This window comes from Pan paniscus, chromosome 1, assembly GCF_029289425.2.
Source record: "Pan paniscus chromosome 1, NHGRI_mPanPan1-v2.0_pri, whole genome shotgun sequence".
NCBI classification, from domain to species: Eukaryota; Metazoa; Chordata; class Mammalia; order Primates; family Hominidae; genus Pan; species Pan paniscus.
The window spans coordinates 139,790,021-139,801,054 of NC_073249.2; positions in this window are offsets into that span (position 1 = coordinate 139,790,021).

Here is an 11,034-nt window from a genome sequence, read left to right on the forward strand (position 1 = left end):
CTGTGATCTTGGTGCTGTGGACAAGGCTTTGCATAGTGAAGTCTCAGGGGATTCCCAAGGACGAGCATCTGAGCACTCATTTAACAGACTTCAAACATGCATCTGGTTAGGACAGGTGAGTCTGAAGCAGACATAGCCATAAGATGAAAGCAGACATAGCCATAAGATGCAGGAACTTCTGTAAAGCTTTCATATCAGCTGCTGCAACAGTATCCCCAAAACAGTGACTTTCACAACGTGCCAGCTGGAGGTTGAGATAATCACAGGACTTCAGACATGGACTTTATTGCCAGGACAGATAATCATACCAAAAAGGGGAAGAGAGCCAGAAGGCATTCAAATCTCCGGGCAAATATGACTTGCAATTTATTATCATGTGAAAAGCCTAAGTGGCAGAAGCATTGTGATTTTTTTTCAGGATATTTGATAGCATCGGAGCTGAGCTATCTCCTGCCAGTCCCCCTCCCGATGCAGTCCCATTCTCTGAAGACCTGGAGGGCCTTCCTCTTCTTCGTCTATCAAGGGGGTCATGTGTGGTTACCCAAGTTAGACAGAAAGATTGCAAAAGAAGCGTGACAAGGAATGCACTCTTTGCACCACAAATAGAACGTTTGGAACAACAGACAGTTATCCCAGAGGTAGTGCTGCATCTGGGGTTCCTCCATTCCTGTTTAGGGAAGGAAAAGTCACAGTAATGATGACATAGAAACAGATTCCAGGGGAGAGGCTGGGATCGTGAGGCCTGGGTCTTCTTGCCTTCACATTGATTGCCCCTATCCCTTCAGCATCCTGGAGAGCTCTCCTTTACCAAGAAAGGTGTCCTGGCTCATATCATTAAGAGGCCTTGGCTGTCTTTAGGCAATCGCTCAGAATTTTTTTTTTTAACCTTATTACCAATCTGCCTTTCTTAGCAAAGGTCATGATATGGGCAGGGGACGTCTCATCTTCCTTATAATCCACTGTTAGAAACATTTCAATTAAGCTTCAGATCAGGCCCCAGAACTGAGGCTGTTTTAACGAGGGGAAGTAATGACCTTCTGTTGCAGGTGGTTTCTGGCACACCATCAGTTTTAATTCTTCTTGATCTTTCTGCACCCTTTGATAGCCAGGATCAAGGGTTCTCTTTATATGCTTCAAGCACATTGGAGGACTTTTAGGGACTGTACTGACAAGGTTTTCATCCCTGCAGTCTCAGCCGAGCTGGTTGTCACCTGCAAGTTCTCCACGCTTGTTCAATTTACCAAAGATTAAAAGACAGCTGAAAAGACAGGGCCCATGTGCTAAACTGTGAGTATCTGCATGTGTTCCCAAAGCAAGTGAACATCAGGAGGATTCCGCTGAGATAGTGCGATAACCCCTTTGATGCGTGCTCCCCGGGAGGAAGGAAGCCTCGCGGGAGGACGCAAGAGCAGCAGTGTAGGCTTGGTGGGTTTAATGGGACGCACACAGGGGTATGCATGCGTGTGCATCTGGAGGCAAGACTTCTGAAAGTTGCACTGGTTTCATATTGGAAGGTCCTGGCTCTTGTGGAATTTCATTTTCTTAACCGAAACATGGATATTTTAAGGAAAGTAATCCTTTTGAAGAAGATTTATCTCTTTTCTCATCCTGGATAAAGGGCAGGAAAGATAGATAAAATACCTTCTTTTCCTTTCAGTATGGAAGAATTTCATTCATTTTACTTTTCTTTAACAATTCTTGAATCCTACTGTGTGCCAGGCTCATTATTGGGCTGTCACTGGAGGGATAGCAATGAATAAGACAAATGATCTCTGTCCCCAGCAGTTTATAGTCTATTTTGAAGGACTTCTATTTTTAAAAAATTATGCAAATGATTGTTTAGGGTAAAACTTGAACGCACTGTGCAGCTTCCTATGTGAATGTGTGCTGGGAAAACCAGCCGGGTTGGCACAGTCTTGTTTTGGTGCCTGCTCCTGGGGGAAGGGCGGAGTTGTCAGCTGGCACCATGGGGGTAAGGCAGGGCTTGGAAGCAACTAAAGGCATCCTCAAGAAAAGGGTGTCAGCAACAAACAGCCTTATGAGCTGCCAACATTTACTCCAACAGTTAAGTACCCATATGTTTCTGTTGCCCACAAGGTAGACTAGCTTACCAACTGTAAGCTCAGACTTTGGACCCACTCTTAGCTTGATCACTCACTAACCATGCAATTTCGGGTGAGTTACTTAGCCTCTGTGTGTCTCCATTTCCTCAACTGTAAAGTAGGACTAATAGGAATACTGACCTCGTGAGGTTTATCTGTGGATTAAATGAATTAACAAGCATAAGGTGCTTACAACTGTGCATGTGAGTGTTTGCTATCATCATGAAGGTCACACACACTCTGTTCCTGTTGGGAGCCAGGATTGTTCTCGCCCTTCACGCTGCTTCTCACGCCTCTCCTTACCAGCAGTGCTCAGCCTTGTCCGACCTGCACCTGAGTAGAGTTTAGAATAGAGCCTTTCCCTGGCCAGAGGCATGTCCTGCCACAGATCTGCTTCCTGCTTTCCAGCATGTTCCCATCTTCTGCAGTGACGACTGTCCTCCCGCCAGGACACTGGAAATGGATCATTTGAAAGAAATGGCTCCCGGTGCCTTTTCATTCCTTAAGCTGTTCTCACTTGCAACCAGATGGTTTATCAGGAAGGGTATCAGCAAATACTGTGTGCTTTACTGCCATTAGACGGCACTGGCATTGAATTGAAAAAGCCTTAAAAATGGCCATCAATCATTTGATATACGTAGGCAGTGATCTATATTGATATGGCTCCAGCTACCATCTGAAATGGTTTGTCTTTCATTTTACCCTTTATATGAGGGTTATTACAGTGCACACCACTTACAACAGACATGGTTATTATGGACAATTGGTTATAGTGGACAAAAACTGATTTCCCAAACCAAACATATTAAATCCAATACATTTTTCATAGCTTATAACCAACAGAAACCTTGGTTTCAGCTGACATTTTCCAGAGGCTTTAATGACCTTACTATAGGACTCCAAAGAGGGAAAGGAGGGATGGCAGGTAGCGAAATGAGCCCAGGGAACACCAGAGGTTTCATTTCCAACAAAATAATTATCCAAAGGTGGGAAACTGTTTTGGAGTTAACCCCCAGAGTGCTCCTGCTCAGGTGGCAAGATGTCTGTTAGCAGTTTCTCTGCACACACACACCCTCCTAGCCGTGGGCCCCACAATGTGTGTCTCAGTGGTAAATCAATGGAATGGGATGCCTAAACAACACAGGCCTCCTTTCCAGAAGACAAGTGGGCTACAATTGGTCATGTCTTATCCATGAAGGTCATTGAACCAATGAGCCTTTTTTGTTCTTAATACACTCAGGCCAACAGATCTCTTAAAAGAGTATTTAAAAAGTTGAACAAGGGCAAGAGGACAGATTAAATGACTTTGGGAATCCATGCCTTATTCTCTGCTTCTTCCTAAACCTAACATCACAGGAAATGCATGGAAACCACCATCAGATTTTTTAATACAACCCAGCATGCAGTTAGTTATCTTTTCTAGGACTCTGCCTGTCCCTCAGAGATTTGGGCTCAAGGATCTGCAGAGTTTACTAGCTCTTTGTCAGAGTTCAAGGTGAATTCCATTCTGCAATGTATCTGCTCAGCATTTGCCTGAAGCTCACTCCTATTCTCCCCTTTTTACTCCCTACACCCACCATCACATTTGCATGGACAAGGGAGAAAACAGGGCATAGTCTTGGTCTTAGCCCATTTTGTGTAGCTATAACAGAATACCAGAGACTGGGTAATTAACAAAGAAAGGTTTATTTGGCTCACAATTCTGGAGGCTGGGAAATCCAAGAAGCACGACATTGGCACCTGGTCAATTTCTGATAAGAGCCTCGTGCTGCATCCTACATGGCGGAGAAGCAGAAGAGGAAGCAGGTGCACGTGAAACAGGGAAGTAGGAGACGCAGCCTCACTTTGTAATAACACATTCTCTCAGGAACTAATCCAGTCCCTGGAAAACTAACCTAGTATCATGAGAAAGACATTAATCTATCTTAACCTAATCACCTCTTTAAGGTCCTATTTCCCAGCACCATTATATGGGCAATTAACTTTCAATCTGAGTTTTGGTAGAAACAAGCCACATCCGAACTGTAAGTACTCATAGGTAGAACAGATGAAAATGACATGGCCCTTTGATCACTCAAAATGTGGACATCTCAAACAATGTGAGCTTCAACATCAGTCAAATGTGTGTTTGAATCTTTCCTCTACCCCTTAAACCATGTCGCCTTGAGCAAGTTTCTCAACCTTGTTGAGCCTCAGTTTCACTTCTGAAAAATTGCATGATGATGTGAGACTCCTCTGAGGTACCATAGACAATGGCATCTAGAAAGTTCTGGCTAAGCGTTGGCCACATAGGAATTTGCTGCCCCTCCCCTGTGCCCCCACTGCACTCCCAGAGTGTTTCTCTAGGTGAGCCCTCATTAGTCTTTGTCAGAACTTATTTACATGTCTGTCTACCCACCCACTCTTACCAGGAGTTCCTTAAGGACAAGATGTATCTAATTCATCTCAGTGTCCCTGTTGCCAGGGGCACAGTGGTTGCTTATTAAAGGTTTGTCAAATGAATGTATGAGTGTTCGTTTCCTTTCCCACTTATGTTCCTTGCTTTGCTGGTGGTTAAAAATCTCGGCTTTAGGGAATCTATCTTGAGGATTTTATATGCAGGGCTTTCTACATAGTGTTTCCCAATAAAAAATGAAGTTACTACCTCTCTGTTTTGAATTCTTTCTTCATTGGTCCTATTCTCCCTCCCCAGGTCCACTCGGAAAAGGCTGGTCATATTTATCCTCTGGAGTTTCAGCCCTCATCAAGTTTGAACTCCCCATTTACGCACCTCCAGGCCCTTCTTGTCAGCAGTGAGAAAAGGACCTCTGTAAGCAAGGTGCAATGTCTCTGCAAGGGCAGGCACCAGGAGGCAGAGTGCCAGACCTGAACCCAACAGTGAGACCTTAGCCCGTTGACTTAAACTCACCAACTTCAGTTTCCTTATCTGTAAAATGCCCGGATCTCCCTGCTGAATCTGCAGATCTAGTGATAGGGTACATGGGAAACTGCATTGAAAACTATAAAATACTCCACAAAGGTTTGAAGACAAAATTACACTTGCCCTTTAAGAATGCTATTTGAATCCTTCACTGCTCAAGTGACTCTTAGAGCAAATGATTTATCAAGATCATGCTTCTATGATTGAACACTGAGCAGCAGAGTGCCAGTCGCTCATTACCAGAACCTGGTACTCTTATGAGCCCCATTGGCTAGTACCATCCATCCAAATCACCGTAGACATCACAAGCTACATCCTGGAGAAGACATGCTCAGACATGCTCAGCTGTACATCCAGGTCCACCCCTTCTGCATCAACAAATTCCACAAAATGCCTTGCCTAAATAATTCACTCCCACCCTCCATGCCTGAAAGAGGCTTCCACTGTGGGCAAAGAAAATTAGTTCACCATTGCTAGAAAGGTGCCCCACTAGCACCTCCTCCACAGAGATTTCTTCCTCCTCCTCTCCTTGTCCCTCTACCTGCTTCTCCAGACCTCCCCACCCACCCTCCGCAGCTCTGTTAAGTCAGCAGAAGCAAGAAGTCATGAGTCGAAAATGATCTTTTCACCTCCAGAGCAATACCTGTAGCAATTTAAATATTTTCCAAGGTTGGTCACTATTAAACATGTTTTGATTTGTGTGAGTTTTGCAAACCCATTCCAAGGAAATTTAAGCACTGCGTTCTTAGACATTTTCCTGGCTTTTCCTGCTTCTGTGTCATTTCCCATGAGAAGCAGTAGACTAAAATTAAAAGTGAAGGGGGACTCAGGAGCAAGAGTCCGGGTTCTAGTCCCAGCTCTGCCACACACTGGCAGGGTAAACTTGGGCAAGCTACATACCTCCCTGTGACTTGGTTTCTTCATCTGGAAAATGGGAATAATAAAAATAGTAGGAGTAGTACACTCTTCATCGAGTTGTGACTATTAAAATATTTAATCCATTAAAGCACTTAGAACAGTGCCTGACACACAGTAAATTCTTAATAAAGTTAGGATTTGCTTTTAGGGAAAAATAATCATTCCTCCCTTATTGGGTCCTGGTGAAAGCTAAATGAGCTAGATACATATAAAGTACTTAGCATAATTTTGGCTAAAAGTAGGTGTCTGGCAAATGTAAGCTCTTTCCCCTGTCTGAAATGCCCTACCCTCAATGCTCTCTATCAGATTGCTCCAAGTCCCAACTTGAATCCCACCTTCCCCTTCCATGAAGCTTTCCCAGATCACTCCAGCTGAAAGAGAGCTTTCTCTCTCCCGACTTCTCAAAAGCCTTATATCACAGGTTGCTCACACGTGGAATTTATTATCCTCTTTCATGTAATAGAATTTGGGCACATAGCAGCTTTCCAATTTAACTAGAAACTCACAGAGGACAGTCAGGATTAAAATTACATGACCCTTACTCATCATAAACCCTGGATAGATATTTGTAAATTTATTAATAAATAAAAGTTCTGATGAAATGTAAATTCAATAATTTAATGAAAAAATAATCTTTAAGGGTGGAACTTTTAAAAATTCATTTCTTTCAAGCTTCTGTCTGTTTTCACGTAGCTATTTTGGCGGGGGGAGCCGGGTTGCTAACAGCTGGTCCGTGATCCAGCCTTAGCTTTGTGTATGTGCATCTTCCCAGCCAGGCCCACTGAAGCCTTTCTTGGCCATGCTATGCAGCAGAAAGAAACCAGCAAATCTCAAGTCCATTCAGCTCACAGACGGTAATTATGGTCCAAGTTTTGGGGGAGAATGGGTTTGAGTGAAGCTATTGGCTGAAATCAAGTTTAGGGATTTTCTGTGGATGTCACTTAGTCCAGTTATCACTCTTCTTCTCTTTCTGTCTCCCTCACACCATCCCCCTGCAGTCACCGCGACGTGAGAAATTTTAGTTTACCAAATGTATCCTTTGAAGCTGATTACCTTGAGCATCTTCCATTACAAACTGCTGGCCTTTCTGGGATCCCATTTTTTCAGATGAGATCTTCCCAGAAAGAGGCCCAGAACATTGGGTTCTTATCTAGCTTTTTTCCAGGCACTTGTGGAAATCGGCCCTCTGGGTAATTCCTTGTATTTTCTACTCAGAGACAATTTTACATTCAATGTTTTTGTGTTTTTAATGTGCATCTTGGATATAGTAGCCCTTCACATGAATACTGCGAAATGTTTGATGAAAGAACAAATGATTGTCCTCCTAAAATCACAACTCTTCCCAAATTACAGAGGCTATGTTCTGGTTGGATTATTAGTTTCCCCACTGCTCCCGGGTTAAGCTCAGCCCCCAGAGGGCCCTCATCTCACAGGTCCCCCATTTGCAGGGGACGGATTTTCTCACGCCGCTCCAGCCCTCTCATCCAGAGGACTCAAGGCCCAAAGGGCCACCCGGCATGTGTCAAAGCCACCCCTGCCCGAGTCCATCTTCAACCACCTCCAAATGCTTCTCTGTTGTCCTGGGGTATAGGTGTCTGCTGAAATGGGCATAGGTGGAGAGAAACTGAGGCAGAGAGAGGGCTGGGCTAGCTGATGCATATAAGTACTTTATATGCATCTAGCTCATTTAGCTTTCACCAGGACCCAATAAGTGAGTGGCAGAGTCTAATAACAGAAATCCTCTTTGCTCTAAGTATTGGACTGTATTTCCTCCCAAACAACTTTCAGCCGCTCCACCTTCTGCCCCAGCTCTGGTCCAGGAATTCCAGCCCCGGAGTTTAGCACATAAATTCCCTGGGGCCTCAGCATAGACCCCCCAGTATGCTGGAAAAGCAGAGTGATAATTACTTAGTGGAATAGATCAGACTCGCATTAAAAATTTTGTCAATTGACAAGCATGTGAATGATCTACCTTCATGGAGTTGTACTTACTAACTTATTAATCCATTATTTAAGTGTTCCATAATTTAAAAACTTTCTTGCTTTGTAAGTGGTAAGACTTTCCAGTTAAAGACAATTACTGTAGTCCCAACAGCCACTATGTTCCTGATTAGCTCTGTAATTAAATTACCAATTAAAGGGAACTGAAAAAACTCTTCATTGGATAAAGTAAAATGTCCTTAATTATGATGTTGTATTCTCCATGAACAGAAGTAGAAATATATATACATACACACTCACATACAAGAAATTAAATATATATGTACCCATCTATAAATGTCATCTTTCATAAACTTTTCCCTACCCGCACTTCACACTCAAGTTTCACGTCAAAGTTGTGACTCTCCTTAGTTTTTCTTTTTGTTTTTTTTAAGAGGGTGGGTGGGAGGGAAGAGGGACAAAGCAAGACAACTTTATTGGTTTAAACTTGCCTCATGAAAATAATGATATTGATCAAATTTATAGGGCTTGATTCAAAATGGAATTGTTCAAGCTACTTCCAAATGAGAGCAATATGATTTTTAAAAAGCACATAAAATGCACTGTTGTCATCTAAAGGGCTAACTTTTGCTACCTATGAACCCTGCTTTTTCTCACACAAAAGCAGTTAGGATAGTCTACAAGATAGAACAGTGATCTAGAGGAATCCTGGGGTATTGTGCCTTATGAGTCTGAGGGTTGGACTCTCTAAAGCTTCATGTGGCTTTCACGTTCTTCTAATGCATAATACAAGAGAGGGAATAAAAACAGCTACGATCAGGACGGAAAGGACTTCCCTTTTGTTTCTGTAGTTACACTTTACAAAATTTACCATTTTTCCCTGAGGGTGCAGAATCACTAGTGTGTTAATTAAGTTCACAACAGCACACAGCAAATCAGGAAATAACAACAACAACAACAAAGCCAAAACTTCTTGCAGCAAAACTGAGTCTCTGAAGTTGCCCATGGCATATGAGGAAGTCATACCCTACCCTCCCGTACAAGCATTCCAAATACTTAATGTGCCAAGTAAATCATTTCTTAATTATTGGGAGGTTTTAATTCATTTCCCAAAATCTCCTCTGCTTTCCCCCTCTCCAGTCTCCTCCCAAGTTACTCTATAAATCTGTGCCTTTCAGTGTATTCAAGTCTTTAAGCTAGATTTTGTGTTGTATACTTCAATCAGGGAGAAAGGAATTTAACACAAACATTCCAAAGGAAATTCTAGTAGGACGATGAAATTTAGTGTGGAAATTTCTATCTCAAAGGAGACATGGATTGGGGAAAGTTCTTATTAAGCAGCAATTTTCCATGGACAAAAACTGAACTCTCATCACTGCTACTATAAGCATAATCACAGGCACATTTGTAAATGGCCTTTGTATACCCGTTTATAGCTTTTAATGAAACCTAGAAACAGAATCCTGAGGTCTATCATTGGGCACTTGCTACTTTAACGCTCGTACATAACAGATGACAAAGTGCAAATGGATTGCCCTTCTTTTCTATTCAAAGAAAAAAAAACTTAGCAGGTATGTCTTGGCTTTTTCCTGGTAAAACTGAAAAAAAAAATATCCAAAAGAGAATATAGAACAGTACACCCATAGTTTGTAGCTGAAGCTCTGACCCACAGTTTCTAGTGGCCAGCACTTTCCTCCTTTCAGTTCTTCCATTTTATAAATGCGGAAATTTAGACCATCAGCAGCTTCCACAAACAGTCACAGAAAATGCTGTGCTGTCAGGCCAAACCCAAAAATCAGAGCAAAACTAAGGTCTAAATGCCCAAACCTGATCATCTTGACTCTGAGAAACTTGTTAAAGCCATTCAGGCAACCGTTTGCTCAAATTTCTTTAGAAAGTCAGCCTCTCATCACATAGGAGGGATGATTCGTCTTCCCATAGCATGTGATGTTCTGTTTTTGGCTGAGGAAGCTATACCCTGCGTCACACAGCTCTGCAGCAGGACCTCTCTCTACTAAACACGCTCGCTTCCCACACGAGCTGCCATATGTCTTACCCTTCAGAAGAAGTTGGGTGTGAATCCATTTTTATTTTAGCAAGGACTCTGATTCTGTTCGTCATTAATCTTCCCCCTTTGTCTCATCCCTCATCTCTTGCCAAATGACTTTTCAAGTACTCACTGAACTTATTTTAAAGGACAAAGCATTTCTATACTCCCTCTGTTAAGAGATACCATGAGAAATGAAGAAAATGGCTGGAGGACTTTTTTTATTTAATGAGGGATTAATAGACATTTTTGTAAATGCCTTTCAATAAAGGAAACCCATTAAAGAAACTTAGTGAAAGTTACTCTCGTGATCTCTAAGTAGACATGGGGGCAGTGATTCTCAAACTTTCACATCCTCACAGAATCCTAGGAGATTTGTTGAAAAGGCACACTCCTGGGCCCTACTGCTATCTGACCCAGTAATTCCTGGGGCCCAGAAACCTATATTTTTGAAAGCTCAGCAAGCAATTCTGATGCAGGTGGTCCCAGGACCACACCTTGAAAAACACTGACCCAGTGAATGTTTATCCACATGGCAGAGATAATTTGCAGGCCTGGTTTGGGGAGAGCCTGGCTTCAGGATATTGGAATGTTAAGAGGTCAGGAACGAAGGGCTTGGGTTGAGACATGGGGGCCTGAGATGTCAAAGGTCACCTGCCCACTTCTTTTCTGAGTCTGACACATAACTTAGGTTGTCTTGTTTTCATGAGTTCCAAACTCAACCATTAGGAAATAAAGAATGGCCTGTTCAAATTCTTTCTGTGAATCTTTCCCAGGTTCCTTTGGAGCAAAAGGCCTGTGTTCCCTCCAAGGAGTTGGCTGTGCTCTTTGTATAGCTGTGTGTTTTCTTCTTCCACTCAACTGTCAGTACTCAGCCAATACAAAGCAGTTTCCTTGTTCTGAATCACATTTTCAATGTAGACCATAACTAATCTGGACTTTGAAAATCAAAATGGGGAGCACAACATGTGACCTGAATGTGATTTTTTTTCCATAACCGGAGCTCTTAATATTTAGTTTTGCTTAATGACCTAAGACATGGATCCACACGGATTACTCTTTCTGCCCCATTCAATTCACACACAGAGTAGAATTCACATAACCAG